The 15,679-nt window shown below is 39.5% G+C and overlaps 2 pseudogenes; both read left to right on the top strand.

Annotated features, from left to right (window-relative positions):
• The window catches only part of LOC119236758 (calreticulin-like), a 38,903-nt pseudogene extending 29,986 nt beyond the window's left edge, over positions 1-8,917 (top strand).
• A 1,803-nt stretch (positions 8,918-10,720) lies between these two features.
• On the top strand, positions 10,721-10,792 carry LOC119237391 (U4 spliceosomal RNA; annotated as a pseudogene).
• The last annotated feature ends 4,887 nt before the right edge of the window (positions 10,793-15,679 follow it).

Raw genomic sequence — 15,679 nt, 5'->3', positions numbered from 1 at the left:
GTACTGATGTAGATCTGGAAACATCTTTGGCTCTAAGGCAGGTTACCAAAGTAGGCCTTCAAGAAGAGGGACCTAGATTAGAAGACCTGTTATGACAATAGAGACACAAAGTAGGGTATGGAATAGGATCAGAGGCATCTTATTTGAACTTAAAGTGATAGTGAACCTGAGGAAGGACTGGGGTTGCTTTTAAAGGCTTTTCCTTTCTCTTATTAGGTTTCTTAGCCATCTTGAACTGGATTCACGGGCAAGGACCAGGGGGTGTTGGAGACAGGGCCCCCACTACTGTACCCTGGATCCCAGTTTCATCCCAGCTCACACATCTGTCCTCATAGAGGAACATTTTATTTTAGCACTGGGAGGACTTTGAGTGCCTTCCAGACCCAGAGGCCGAGAAACCAGAGGACTGGAATGAGGCAGCAGATGGAAAGTGGAAAAGGTCCCTGACACCAACCCGAAATATAAGGCGAGGGAACTCTCTTTCCAGTGGCTGTGAGAAATAAGACAGGAAGACACATAAAATTTAATTTATAAAACATAAAATCTGAGATCCTGTGGTCCTCCTCCTCCCATCCCCTGTCTCTGCCATAAGTCTATAGCTTCATCTGATCCCTGCCATCAGGGACATGCCTGACTGGGAGAGGGTGGGCTGCTAACAACTAACTCTGGTCCAGATAAGAGTTTTGTCCAGAGTGGTGGAAGGCAGCCAAAGGAACATATCAAAACAAAATATGGTCTGGGTTAGGAGCTAGAAGTCTCAGAAGTAGTCCAGAAAGAGAAAGCTGGGACATGAATGAGTTAAGGGTGTGGAGGAGGGAGGTGAGGGAAGGGTTCTTTTTAAAGGCTAACTCCTGACCACATTTCATAAGCAAGAGGGAACTAAAGGAAACTGCTCTCAAATGATCTAGAGATAAAACTGACTGAGGCAAGCAGATTTTATTTGGCCACAGTTTCCTGTGCTGTACACCAGGAAGAGATTGGTCCCATGCTGGAGTCCTTTGTTGATGTTCTCTAAGAAACCACATTTTCTTAACTTCATGAACAAACTTATGCAGAGAGGTAGGACTAAGTTCCAAATGGGCCTCTCTCATCTTGTTTGACTTCCTTTGGGTTGAAAGTGGAATTTTAAAGTCTTGAGTATTAACTCAAAAAAAAGGAAGGAAGCTCCAGGAATCCTGTTCTGAATATGCCTAAATCACAACTGCCTTTCTTCCAGCTTGTATAAGATCAGAAGAATGGAAGCATACTAATGCCAGGTTCATTCTTTGGTTCTTTGCTTAAAGACAATGGAAACCTCGGATCACTGACAATTCCAGTTACCGGGGGGAATAGATTCATCCAGAAATAGACAACCCTAAATATAAGTCTGACTGCACCATTTGTCACTATTATAACATCAACTGCTTGGCCTGAACCTTTGGCAGGTAAAGTCTCTCTGGGCTCAGTAGTTTGATCAACAGTTCTTAAGTTTACACAAAGTGGAAAGAGTTCCAGGTTGGAAATTACAAGACTTGAATGAGTCTTAAACGTTCTAAGCCTCAAACTGCTCATCTTTAAATTGTATTTGTCCTAATGACTATAATAGCCAAAATTTACTGATGCCCTTACATGTGCTAAGCTCTGTATTAGAGACTTTATATATGCCAATAAATTCTCACTATGAAATCTACTTCTAGTTTTAAAATTTTTTATTTTCTTACATCCTATTTCATATGTGCAATTTTTGATTTTTCCTCTCAGGTGTAGTCCTCATAATTCTCCTACTACCACAGCACCAGTGAACCATAATCATAGTTCCCTTGTGCTCATCTCGCTCCTGTTTTGACAGGCCCCCCCCCATTCCCCCTACTGTATGCCTCAGATATATGGAAACATCATATTTCTAAATATGAAATCTGAGGTTCAGAAAAGTTAAATAATTTGCCTAAAGACATATATCTGACAAGCAGAAAAACTGGAATTTTAGCTTTGGTCTTTCTGAGGCCAGATTCAGGGGTTTTAATACTTTAGACTGTTTCTGCAGATCTTACATGATTCTTAGAGGCTGATTCTGCGGATGAAAAGGAATATAAGATGTGATAAAACCTTGGAATATTATAATCCCTAAACAAATGTTGTGGGTGATTGTCCTAGCCAGGAAGACGAGTCCTGACCTAGCATCCCTCTTTCTGCCAGTCATCCTGTTAGGGGGAAAAGGATGTCCTAAAGCTAATTCCATACAGGCTTTGTGGACTCCACCCCCACCCCAGGCCAAAGCCAAAGACACTGGGAACTCCAAATCCCATCACCACCAAAGGGAAGGTGGCTGGGACCTGAGGGTGGGGTTAAGCAGCCAGGTTGATATAAAGACAGACACGTGGGCTTTGGGGGGTCCCCCATTTTGGCTCTCCGCCAGCTAGCAGCGTCCGGCCAGCTCTGAGAGTGCTTTGGGTTTCCAAGTCGGCGGATCGGGTAGAACGCATTAAAGACTTTATTTCCCTATTTTCTCCCTGAGTCGTACATTTTCCTTATTTCCTTTTCCCTTGTAAATAAACCTTTTATTAACCTTTTGTGTCTGCCTGTAGTGGAGTATTCATAAGTCCCTTTTAAGCGCACGGGTGAGGACCCACAGCCAGGAACCTGTTCAATATAGGGGCTGTCCTATAACAATATTTCCTGACCCTAATTGGAAGGGAAAGAGGAGGGCTCAGAATCTCAGACCTTAGGAGAGACATTTTCAGTCTCTGTCCTCCCTGAAACCTGTTATGGAATTGGGAAGACAATTTCCCAACTCAGGAGAAAAGTGAGTGCCTGAGGCACAAGACACATTATGTTCTTGTCTCCTTTCTTATCTGAAGAATGTGGATAGAGTTTGCACAAACTCCCATTGTTATCTCTGTTTTAAAGTTGTCTTTTAAAAATATAGAACATAACAGAAACTCTACATTTTGTTAAAGAATGTACTCCTATTAATAAGCCTAATCTGATTGTTTCCTTTAAATGTGCTGGGTTTTTAAAGTTTGTTGGTTTTTTTTCCACTTTTGAAAACATTAAGAAGGCCTCCCTGGTGGCTGAAGGTGTTAATTCTCAGCACTATGAAGCTATTGGCACCTACTGCAGCGCAAATTCGATCCCCAACCAGGGAGCTAACCCAAATGCTGCAGCATACCTCTCCTGTCTCACCTGCTGCTCCCCTCAACAGTGTATTTCAGTAAATCTGCCTGTTTTGCTCCCCACTCTGTCTCCGGTGAATCCTCTCAACACACCTGCCCCCCCCCCGCACTTCTGGCCTGTACCCCAGTTCTTTTATGCATAAATAAATTAATCTTTTTTTAAAAAAGAAAGGAAACATTAAGATATATATTTGAAACTGTGTCTTTGATCACCTGCAAAACTAAAAATTATTTGGCTCCAATAGCTCTGAATTCTATCAACCTTTCCAAGCAAGCAAACCTTTCTATTTGGGAATTTAAACCACACCAAAGTTACATTTCTCAAAATTTGATTTTTAAAGATTTATTTATTTATGCATACAAGACTTGGGGTGCAGGCCAGAGATGTGGTGGGTGAGAGGATCCACGAGAGACAGAGTAGGGAGCAGAACAGGCAGACGTACTGAAACACACTGCTGAGGGGAGCAGCAGGCAAGACAGGAGAGGTCTGCTGCACCATATGGGCACTCCCTGGCCAGGGATCCAACTTGTGATGCAGAGGCTACAGATAGCTTCATAGGTTGTGTCTTAACCCCTTGCACCAACAGGGAGGGCTGGTTCCTCATATTTTAAAGGGCACATGAGTCACATGGGAATCATTGAAATCCAGATTCTGATCCAGCAGGTCTGGGAGGAAGCCTGGGAGACTATATTTCTACAACTTAAGCATTATCTTTTATCTTTTTTTTCTCTCGTGACACAGTTCTGCACAATGCTGACAACACCCTTGCAGGCATCCTTTCCTTCTAATTAGGTCTGGCACTCACAGGCCCTATTCTACCCTCCCCTCTCCATCATCCTGGCACATCCAGTTTACCACAGGGTCCTGTACCATATTGGAAAAGTCTAGTGACTGGCAGTGTGGAGATAGGCGGAGATTCCATCACCTGCCCACCAGTTAGATTTCTGACTCCTGTTCTCTGTCTGACACCTTCGTATAGAATCCCTCTGCCTCCTCACCATCCCCCCTCCCTACCTCCCTTGCTTCTCCCAGCCCCACCCCCAGGAGTGATTGCATTCTTTCCTGAGGACGGAGACTAGAAGGAGACAGAAGTGAGTAAAGAAAATCCCTTTTTCCTCACAATGAAAATTAGAAGGATTTTAATTTCCAAGTCATTTTTTGAGAATCAAAATTAATGCAATGCATGTGAAACAATTCACAACATTAACAAATCAAAGTAATTCTGAGATTTCAGAAATAAACCCACAACATATGAACAACTAATTAATGACAAAGGAGCCAGGAACGAACAATGTAGAAAGTATATAGTCTGTTGGGACCACCATCATATATGCAATTAGTCTTTGACAAAAAAATCATTAAACAATTCATAACTATGTATACAATGGAGTAATAGTCATTTAAAAATGAAATCTTGCCATTTGACAAAACATATGGATGTTAAGTATATTTTACTATGTGAAGTAAGTCAGACAAAGACAAATATGATTTCACTCATATATAGAATATTTTCAAAATGAACAAACAAAGCAAAACAAAAAGAGTTTGATGGTTCACACAGGGAAAGGGAATTGAGGGAAGAGTGAAAGGGTTAAGATGCCTATTGTGTGGTAATGAATAAAAACTAAACTTTTGGTGGTCATCACTTAGTAGCATGTATAGAAGTTGAATTATAATGATGTTTTCCTGAAACTTAAATGTTGTAAGCTAATGTTATGCAATTAGAAGAAAAATAAGAAAAGGATTGTAAGTGACATCAGGGAAAGGTGCTGTCGTGGCACTGGGCAACAATCTGGAGCCTAGTAGATTGGCAAAAATGTCTTTACACCCCCCTAAAATAGTGATCAGACACTTGAAGAACACAGAACCGCAGGAAATAGTAAATTAACTACTTTCCAGAGTGGATCAGATAGGTCTGTACGGCATTCTGCACCTCTATATTACTAATCACCTTTATATTCCCTCACTCTACCTTAATTTTTATTAAAATCTGGGCACATGGGCTGAGAATCTGTATTTAGCAAGGAGCCCCCCCCTCCCCCGCCACCCAGGTGATTTTTAAAAAATCCTTTGACCTGACTCTAACCATCCTATTTTCATTTCAACATGTGAAATCAGGCAGTAGCTTCAACAATTTCTTTCTTACAAATGATGAGGAGTTTGCTGAAGAGGTTGAAAATAAAACCTGGGGAATAAGAAAAGTAAGATATTCTCCCATCCTAATATCCTACTCTATCTAGATATCTGACTCCTGAGTTGTGCTTTGTTCTTTGCATTTTAAAAATCAGCTCATATACTCATTGCCTCATTTTTTGGTCACAGGGCCTTGAGAGGTGTGGGAAAAGAACTCACATTCATTGGACATTTACAACTTTGTGACTTTATGACTTGACTTTATGAGCACATTATGAAGCTTATCCCAATTAATGCTTAAAAAGAATGCAGCAAGATGGATATGATTGTTCCCAATTTTTAGATGGAAGAAGTGAGATTTAAGATATATATATTCATTCTGCCCAAGAACACACACAACCTTTTAACTTGTTGAATTATATTTGAACCCAGAACTCACAGTGCGGTGATACAGAAAGGAGCCACTGAACCCACTTCGGAAGGAAGGCTTGGAGAAAGAAGGATGTTGTTAATGCTGTTAACCAGGTTCCCTGCTCTCTCAGAACTATTTAATGGGTGGAATGATCATTGGGACAATGGTTTCATGATGGTGACACCCTACATTGAGACTTCCTGATTCTGCAAGATCCTTTCAAGCAGGTTTTTGGTCAGTACTGAATTGCTCAATAGGCAAACTAAGCTCATGTTTAAGCACCTGCAAAGCATAGGACCAAAAAAAAATTAATTTTTTTTTATTTTATATATTTTTTACATCATTTTTCATTTTTGCACAATGTATGCATTTCCATCTTGGTTATAGTCCCCATACAATTCCCACCATGCTTGTTTTAATCCTGCTCCTTTCCCACGAACCATAGTGTGTCTCTGGTTTATAGTTGTTTGTTGATTTTGATTTTTACTTTATTATAATTAGTCTTTTCCCTGGTCCCTTATTTAGGTTTTCTAAATTCCCGCTATGAGTGAGACCAGCTGGTACTTTTCTTTTTCTTTCTGGCTTATTTCACTGAGCATGATTCCTTCCAGCTCCATCCATGTTGCTGCAAACTGCGTGAGTTTATCTTTTTTGATTGCTGAGTAATATTTCCATTGTGTATATGTACCACATCTCCAAAGAAAAAATTTTTGAGGGAACTTTGATACTTCTTATTTCCAAAAAACATTGAAGTAGTCATCATGGGGAAAAATTACTAAATATCTTTACACTTTTTAGTCTGTTTTTGGTTTGTTTTTACTTTGAGATTATCATTTAATATGTTCTGGTAAGGCAGTGTTATGTAGCACAAGTTTTAGAGCTAAATTGCTTCAATACAAATCTAGGCTCCATAACTTATAAATTCAGTACCTTGGGCAAGTCACTTAAACTCCCTGATCTTCAGTTTTCTCGTTTTATATTGGAAATGATGATAACCCCTCTCTTACAATTAAATAGACTATATTAAGTCCTCAATACAGGGTACCTATTAGATTAAATCACACATTCACCTGACAAATATTTATTGAGCTCAGACCACAGTTTTAGTTGCTGGGTATACATCACTGAAATAGAACAGAGAAGTTTCTGTCCTCAAGGTGCTTATATTCAGTTAAGGGAGATAAACAAGAAACATATGAAGAGATAAATATATGTATGTGTAAGTTGGTGAGATATACTATGGAGAGCAATAAGCAATAGAGAGGGCTGTGATCATGGGAGCGTTGGGGGCTGCTGTTTTAAGTAGCAGTGGCCAGGGAGGTTTCTTTGAGTAATAGTTAAGAGACATGGAAGAATTAAGGAGCAAGCTATGCAGCTATCTAAGGAATAAGAGCCTCTAGGTAGAACAGTAGACACAACACCTGAGATAGAAGCATACCTTGTTTGTTCAAGAATAAGGAGGCCAGTGTGACTAGAGCTGGGTGAGCGAGAGAGCCAGAGTAGTTAGTATCATATGCCTGTGTAAAATGGGAAAGTATTAGAGTTGTTTCTAGCAGAGGAATGCTATGAACTGGCCAAAGTTCAAAATATTACTCTAGCAGTTATGTTATTTAAAAAAAAAAAAAAGAGCAATTAAAGAAGACTATAGTGGAACAAAGGTGGAAATAGGTGGTAGTAGTGGAGATAAGAAATACTCAGGGGCCTCCCCGGTGGCGCAGCGGTTGAGTGTTGGGTTGTGAAGCGCCAGTTCGATCTGCAGCGCCAGTTCAATCATCCCCCTGCCGCCGGATGAGGGTCCCACATGGCGCGCAGACCTCTCCTGCTGCCTGCTGCTCCCCTCAGCAGTGTATTTCGTCATTCTGCCTGTTCTGTTCCCCGCTCTGGCCCTGGTGAATTCTCTCACCCTTCCGTGCTTCTGACTGTACCCAGTGCTTGTATAAATAAATAAATATTAAAAAAAAAAGAAGAAAGCCTCAGATCCATTTGAGGATATTACAGGAATGATGGATGAGACATGCAGTATGAGTGGGTGTAAATAAGGATGGCTCCAAGATATCTGACCCAAGTGATTAGAAAATGGAGTTATTGAGATTGGGAAGAGCATATTTGGGGGTGGGAGTGGACAAAGAGAAAAAGCAAATCATAGCTAGTGCTTTTCATGCATAAGAAAATGATGGCCTGATTGATAGATGTTTTTTCTCTCTAATCTTATGGTGAGCACAATAAAATTCAGGCATTGTTTCCCTGCAGGATTCTAGAAGGACTCATTTTACTGAGAAAGCAGATTCTCAGTGTAGCTTTGTAGTAGGTAAGAGACCACTTGGCCCAGATGCTGTAGGTGAGAATTAAAATGCTGGTGGAGTTTAGACTAAGTGTCCTTTCTTTAAGTTCCTTCTGCATAGAAAAAATTATGAAAATAACTCTAGGAATCACATTCTGGCACCTAGATAAACACATTAAAGGACACAGAAGGAGTCCCATTTCTGACTTAATATGAGTTTGTACCTGTCACAGCTCAAAAGCAAATTCAGAGAGTTCACAAAGATTGTGTTACTGTGATGCAGCAGAAAAGGGCCAGACTGACAGCCAAAAAACTTTGTTTCTAATTCTAGTTCTACCACTCACTAGCTATATAGCTTAGGCAAGTAATTTAATCAGCCTGAGCTGCAGTCAGATTTCTCATCTAGAATGCGAGGCTTGTAACACCTAGCTTGTGCAACGCTGTGAGAAATAGAAATAATGTGTGTAGATTGTCTAGCACCATGTTAAGCATTATCATAGGCATTTAGAAAATATTTGTTGAATCTGAACCATTTTATTTATGAACAAATTATACTCACATCACACATACTGAAAATTTGTATGTAAATAAAATCTTTAATAGTGTGGGATGATGTCAGACATTTCAAAAATGGGTTAACGTTGTTTATACCATCTGTAAATTATTTTGAAATTCCACATTATAAACAGGATGTGGAGAAGCAATGGAGAGAATTATATGAAGAAATGGAAAAAGGGAAACAGGAAGAAGAGGACAAGAATAAAAGGGAAAAAGAGGAGCAAAGGGAAGATGATATCTGGGAAACCAAAGAAGAGGGAGGGGAAGAAGATTCTGCTGAGGAACAAGGAAGTGATGGACAGATGAAGAGAGACAATGCTGACAAAGCATTTTTGGGTAAAAATGAAAAAGTCAGGGTTGATCAGAAGAATGAACTGTAACTGTAACTAACACTCAGAAGCAAATGATGCTGCTTCGAAGGAGAAATGTTCAAGAGGTTGACAAAATCTGGAGACCAAAATTACTTGCTGTTTTTTTTTAAACATTTATTTATTTATGCATTCAAGAACTGGGGTACAGGCCAGAGGTGTAGGGGGTGAGAGGAGTCACCAGAGACAGAGTGGGGAGCAGAACAGACAGACTGACTGAAATACCCAGCTGAGGGGAGCAGCGGCTGAGGGGAGCAGCGGCTGAGGGGAGCAGCGGGGTGAATCAGGAGAGGTCTGCTGCACCATGTGGGTACCTCCCTTGTCGGGCATTGAACTTGCGCTGCAGTGGCTACTGATAGCTTCATAGGTTGCACCTTAACCCCTTGCACCACCATGGAGGCCCTACTTGCTGTTTTTTAATAAATGTGTTTTGTTTTTTTTTTAAGATTTATTTATACACGCACTAGGTACAGTCAGAAGCGCGGGAGGGTGAGAGAATTCACCAGAGCTAGAGCGGGGAGCAGAGCAGGCAGAAGGACCGAAATACACTGCTGAGGGGAGCAGCTGCCGGCAGGAGAGGTCTGCGCGCCATGTGGGACCCTCCTCCAGTGGCCGGGGAGCAGCCGGGGATTGAACCAGCGCTGTAGAGGCTGCGGGCAGCTTCGCAACCCAGCGCTCAACCGCTGTGCCACCGGGGAGGCCCTTAATAAATGTGTTTTCACTTCTATCCCACTCTCTTTTGCTCTGAACAACCTTGGGAAAGTCATATTACCTCATGGGGCTTCTTTTTCCTTGACAGTGGAAAGGGAATGGTCATTCCTATTTCATGAAGAGATTAAATATGTGTGATGTACCTGATATATAGCTAGCAAATAATAGGTGTTATTACTGTCATTATCATGGTGGTAATTAGATTGATTGGGAGTAAAAAAGCTTCTGTATAAACTTGATCCTCATTTTCAGTTTACCTTGGTATACCCAGGGATTTTATTTTGTTTGAATATCCGTATTTCTTAGTATTTACTGAGTGATTAGTTGTGACGATACTTGTGGCTGTTGACTTCTTCTTGCAGATGCACCAATCACTTGAAAACAAAATCAGACTTCCTCTTAACATAAAAAAAGAAACTTTGTGGAAGTTCTTTTATTTTTCCTCTGCTGTTTTTTGCCCTAATTTAAAATAATTCTTACTTGTTTGCTGGTTGTTTATTTATCTTTGGGGGACCACCTGCTTATCATGTACATTCACAAAGCACTTTCTTATAAATTTGAGGAGCTCCTGGAATGTTCTCATTTATTCCTCACAGCATTCATTGTAGACGATACATGAATGTCTTCATTTTGCAGATATAGAAACTGCTTAAACCAGGCAAGCCACTTGCTCATAGTCAAATTGCTGGTAGGAGGCAGGATCAGTCTCTGAACTCAAGTTCCTTCTGCTTCCAGAGCTTATCCTTCCATTGTACTCCGCTGCTGAATGAATGAATGAATATCCATTACAATTAGATACCAATAGCAGGCACCGTTCCATATGGAAAAATATCCTTTTAGGGAAAAATAAGCACAAAATAATTTTCCTCTTTTAAAATATTTCTCAAAAATCAAACATATAAATAAGCAATTGAATGAAGTATGGCAGTTTTTTCATATTAAGTAGTGATATAGCTAGTGTAGGTGCCAGCTGTTCAAGGCCACTATAAGTCGATTTCAGGCTCTATTCACTTACCAGCTGTATTGCCTTGGGCAAGTAATCTAACTTTGCTGTGCCTCATTTGTCACATTTGTGAAATGGGTTAAAAACAGGAGCTTCTTCTTAGCTTTGCGCAGTGGCAGTATCGTAGCCAATGAGGTTTATCCGAGGCGCGATTATTGCTAATTGAAAAACAGGAGCTTCTTCTGCAAACTTGGCTGTGAGGATTAAATACCGACTGCTTTCTTCTTAGTTTTGTAGGAGTACACCAAGGGCTAATCCCAGTCTAGTTGGGGAGCTGGACCTTAACACAGCTAGGACATGACATCACAGGGTTACAAATATGTGTCTGGAACACAGTAAGTGCTCAATAAATAAATATTGGTTGAAAGAATGAACAAAACTCTGGCTGGTACATTTATAGACGATTTCACCAAGAAAGACTTAAGCTAAATCTTGAAAAATGCATACATTTGTCTGATAGAGAAGGGGATGTGTGCTACAAGTAACTTAATATGAGGAAGTTAAAAGAGGGTAAGAATTATTTTAATAAGGTCTGTTACTGCAGAATTCTCTCTTTCAACTTCCTGTCCTTGATGGTAAGAATTTTTTCTTCTGGTACATGGAGGGCAGCTTCATGTGGGAGCTTTATCTCCCATTCAGGAAGATAAGGGGGTGATCAAAGTGTCCCTTTTGTGCCTATTGTGTTTTCAGATTTAGCTTAAAATAATCTTTATGCCAAAGGGACACACTTTAAGGTGGCATATTTTGGCACTGTTCACCTTTATACTTATTTCTATTGCATAAGAGTCTTTTCCACTGTGAAAAAGAGCAAGGCTTCCAGTACCTAGTAGCAACGTTCCGTCTTGGTGCTCGAGACTGTTATGTGGGGTGATCTTAGCCTCATATCGACATGGTTTTCTGATTGGTCAGGCATATGCTCTGCCAATTATTTAATATCTTCAAAGATAGTGATTTCATAAAGAATCTGGGGAGAAGCGTCAGTATTAAGACTCAATTTTTTCCCTGTGTTGAACCTATTTTTTTTTCTTTTTCCTTCTTATTGAGGTAACATTAGTTTAGAATACTGTGTAGATCCCAGGAATACATTTTCTCATCTCAACAACTGCACTTATCTCATCACACCCACTACTAAACATCCAGTCACCCTGTTTGGATATGTTTTTTAGAGTTACTGCTATTACACTAGTTAATTTTTCTTTTGCCTTTATGTTGACTGATTTTACAAATACAATTTGAGTAGTTAAGATAATTTTAACAATATGATATGCATGCATAATTTCTCTCATTCTGTACGCAGGCTGAAATGTTTTCTGTTTCTTTCCAAAACGTGTCTTTTGCACACCCTCATCCTGCCACTGAATCATACTCCTCCAAATGATTTTTTTTATTCTGATTATATATTTACTTTTCAAAAGCGACAGGAGTTCAATTGTAAACAATTTGGAATTTACAAAGCTATTGATTTTCAAATCCAGAGACAATTGTGCAATATTTGTTGTCTTTTCTTCTGGTTTTGTTTTTTTTTTTTAAATATTTATTTATTTATGCATACAAGAACTGGGGTACAGGCCAGAGGTGCGGAGGAGAGGGGTGAGAGGATTCACCAGAGATGGAGTGGGGAGTAGAACAGGCAGATCTACTGAAATACACTGCTGAGGGGAGCAGTGGGCGAGACAGGAGAAGTCTGCTACACCATATGGGTTAGTTCCCTGGCCAGGGATTGAACTCAAGTTGTAGTGGCTGGAGATAGCTTAATAGTGCTGAGACATAACTCCTTGTGCCACCAGGGAGGCCCTGTTATAGTATTTAAATCTCATTTTTTTTTGTATTTTTCACCAAGCACTATATTTCTTAAATGCATTTATGTTGCTGTATATACTTTTAATCCATTACTTCTGCTTGTTGCATAATACTTCATTGTGTACTACTTACCACACTTTAGCTATTTACTCTCCCAGTGATAGACAATCAGGTTGCCTTCAAGATCTCCAATTAAGATAGACCTCTTCAACACTGCAGTGAATAGTTTAATGCACAACTCTATATGCTTGCATAAAAATTTCTTTGGGGTATATCTCAGGAGTGGAACTGTTGACTCATATAAATATGAGTTCTCAGTTCACATAATTTTTGTCAGATTGCTTTCCACAATGGATGTTCCAGTTCATACTCCCACCACCAGGCATAAGGGTTGCAGCATCCCCACAAACTCACCAGCTGGCATTGTCAAAATCTCTAATTTTTATAGTTTAATTGATGTAAAAGGATAGCACATTGCTGTTTTAATTAACATTTCTGATTTTTTTGAGCATGTGCCTTTTTGTTTTCACATTTCTCTCTGTTCATGTCTTTTGCTTATTTTTTCCAGGGGTTGCTGCCCTCTTATTTATTGCAAGAGATCTGTGTACTAAGTATTTCAAATTCTTTTCCTGTTCTTTCTAGTTACTGCATGCACAGTATCCTTTGTTGAATCAATCTTATTGTCTTAGCATTTGTGTTTTCATTATCATACTGTCTTATCATTGTGCTTTGCCCCTCTCCTCAATTGTAGATTATAATAGTCACATTTTTTTTATAATTTCATTTTTCACATTTATTGTCTTTATCCTCCTAGAGTCCACTCTTGTATAAAGTATAGGATTATTCAAGTATGATAAAAGTATGATTATTCAAGTATGATAAAGTATAGGATTATTCAAGTATGATTCATTCCTTGATATATCAGTTTCTGAGAGGACATAAATATCTTCAATTTCAAAAATGAGTTTTTTTTCTCCCTGAAGTTCTGTATATCTTTTTTTTTTAAGGAATAATTTTTTTTAAAGATTTTATTTATTTATATAAGAGCTGGGGTACAGGCCACAGACACGGGAGGGTGAGAGGATTCAACCAGAGACAGAGTGGGGAGCAGAACAGGCAGATTGACTGAAATACACTGCTGAGGGGAGCAGCAGGCGACACAGGAGAGGTCTGCTGCGCCATGTGGGTCTCTCCCAGGCCAGCTGGGAATTGAACCAGCCCTATAGAGGCTGCGTAAAATGCGCTCAACTGCTGAGCCATGGGAGAGGCCCCCTACAGTTCTGTATACCTTAAGGCAACAATTAGGTGCATCTCTGTGCTTTGCCTATTGCACTTATATGTTTGACTATTTCTTTTTTTAGAAATATGTAAGGCTTTATCACTTTGTTATCTTTTGATATTAAAACTCTCGATAGATTTTAAAATCACAATCCAATTGATATTTTATTGATATATCTCCTTTCATCTCTTTATTTTTTTTTTTTTTTTTTTTTTTTTTTTTTATTTGTTTGTTTGTTTTGTTTATACATGCACTGGGTACAGTCAGAAGCGCGGGAGGGTGAGAGAATTCACCAGAGCCAGAGCGGGAAGCAGAGCAGGCAGAAGGACCGAAGTACACTGCTGAGGGGAGCAGCGGGCGGCAGGAGAGGTCTGCGCGCCATGGGGGACCCTCCTCCGGTGGCCGGGGAGCAGCTGGGGATCGAACCGGCGCCGCAGAGGCCGCGAGCAGCTTCGCAACCCAGCGCTCAACCGCTGCGCCACCGGGGAGGCCCCTCATCTCTTTATTTTTAATCTTTCTTCCTTATCTCATATAGACATTTATTGTTGGATATAATTTCTAAAAATCCAGTTGGTGAGATTAACTTGTTTTTATTCAATGTAATTGCAATGCATATTAAGATTTAGTCCTATTGATGGTTGAAATATTAGGGCAAAAGTTTGAAGAGTAACAGAGGATAGTTACATAGTCTCAAAGTACCTCTCCACAGATTACTCATTATTTGCAGATGAAGAAAATGCTAACTTTATAACCTGGTAGATACCATCTTAACCAACTGATCAAAATGAACACATCAATAGTGAGACCAAGTGACACCATATTTCTCTTCATGTGAAGCACTAGGGACATAACATCCCATAGGTATTATTCCTGCCCCTTCTCTAAAAAGAAAAGACAAATATAAATCGAATCATAAGGAAACATGAGACAAACCGAAATAGAGGGGAATTCTGTAAAACATTGGACTACACTTTTAAAAAATATTAATATCATGAACAACAATGAAAGACTGGGGAGCTGTCTTAAAGAAGACTAAAGAAAGAGTCTTAACAGTTAAATGCAACAAATGGTTAGGAATTAGAGCCTGACTGAAAGGAAAACTGGTAGATAGTATATTACCAGGCCAATTTGTGAATTTTGAATAGGAATTGTATATATGATTATTTCAATGTTAAATTTCCTGAATCTGATGATCATACTGGGGGTGGGAAATGCTGTATATAAGAGAATATCTTTGTTCTTGGGACATACACACTTAGAAAAGTAGTATTTAGGCAATTGGGCATAAATACTACAATTAATTGGTTCAGAAAAAAAATATAGCTCTCTCTCTATATGCATGCATACATATACACATACACACAGGGATTGTGGTAAAATATTAACTTTGGGCATAGTTATGAGCACATGGGGATTTGTCATTTTGAATGAAACAATTTTTAAAAATTTATTTATTTATATATATTTTACATCATTTTTCCTTTTTAATCAATGTTTGCTTTTTTCCCCCTCAGGTGTAGTCCCCATAGCATTTCCTCCACCAATTCACCCGTGCACCATCACCATAGTCCCCTGTGCTCCTCCCTCCCTCCTTCTGCTCTCTCTCCCTCCCCTTCCCCTGCAGGATGTCTCTGGTTTATAATTGTCTGTTTGTTTTTGTTTTGTTGTGTTGTGTTGCATTTTGTATTGTTTTATTTCCTCTCCCCCAATGTCTTATTTGTTCTCCTATATTCCTCCTATAAGTGAAACTATCTGATATTTTTCTTTTTCCTTCTTACTTACTTCACTGAGCATAATTCTTTCTAGCTCCATCCATGTAGTTGCGAATGGTATAAGTTTTTCTTTTTTGATTGCTGAATTATATTCCAATGTGTATATATACCTCATCTTCTTGATCCAGCTATCTGTTTTTGGGCATTTGGCTTTTCTCCCCCAGGTTTTACCTATTAAAAATAGTGCTACAATAAACATAGGGGCACAG

This window comes from Talpa occidentalis, unplaced genomic scaffold (genome assembly GCF_014898055.3).
Source record: "Talpa occidentalis isolate TD23 unplaced genomic scaffold, MPIMG_talOcc4v2.1 talOcc4.9, whole genome shotgun sequence".
Classification (NCBI taxonomy): domain Eukaryota; kingdom Metazoa; phylum Chordata; class Mammalia; order Eulipotyphla; family Talpidae; genus Talpa; species Talpa occidentalis.
This window is presented reverse-complemented; position numbering and strand designations above follow the sequence as displayed.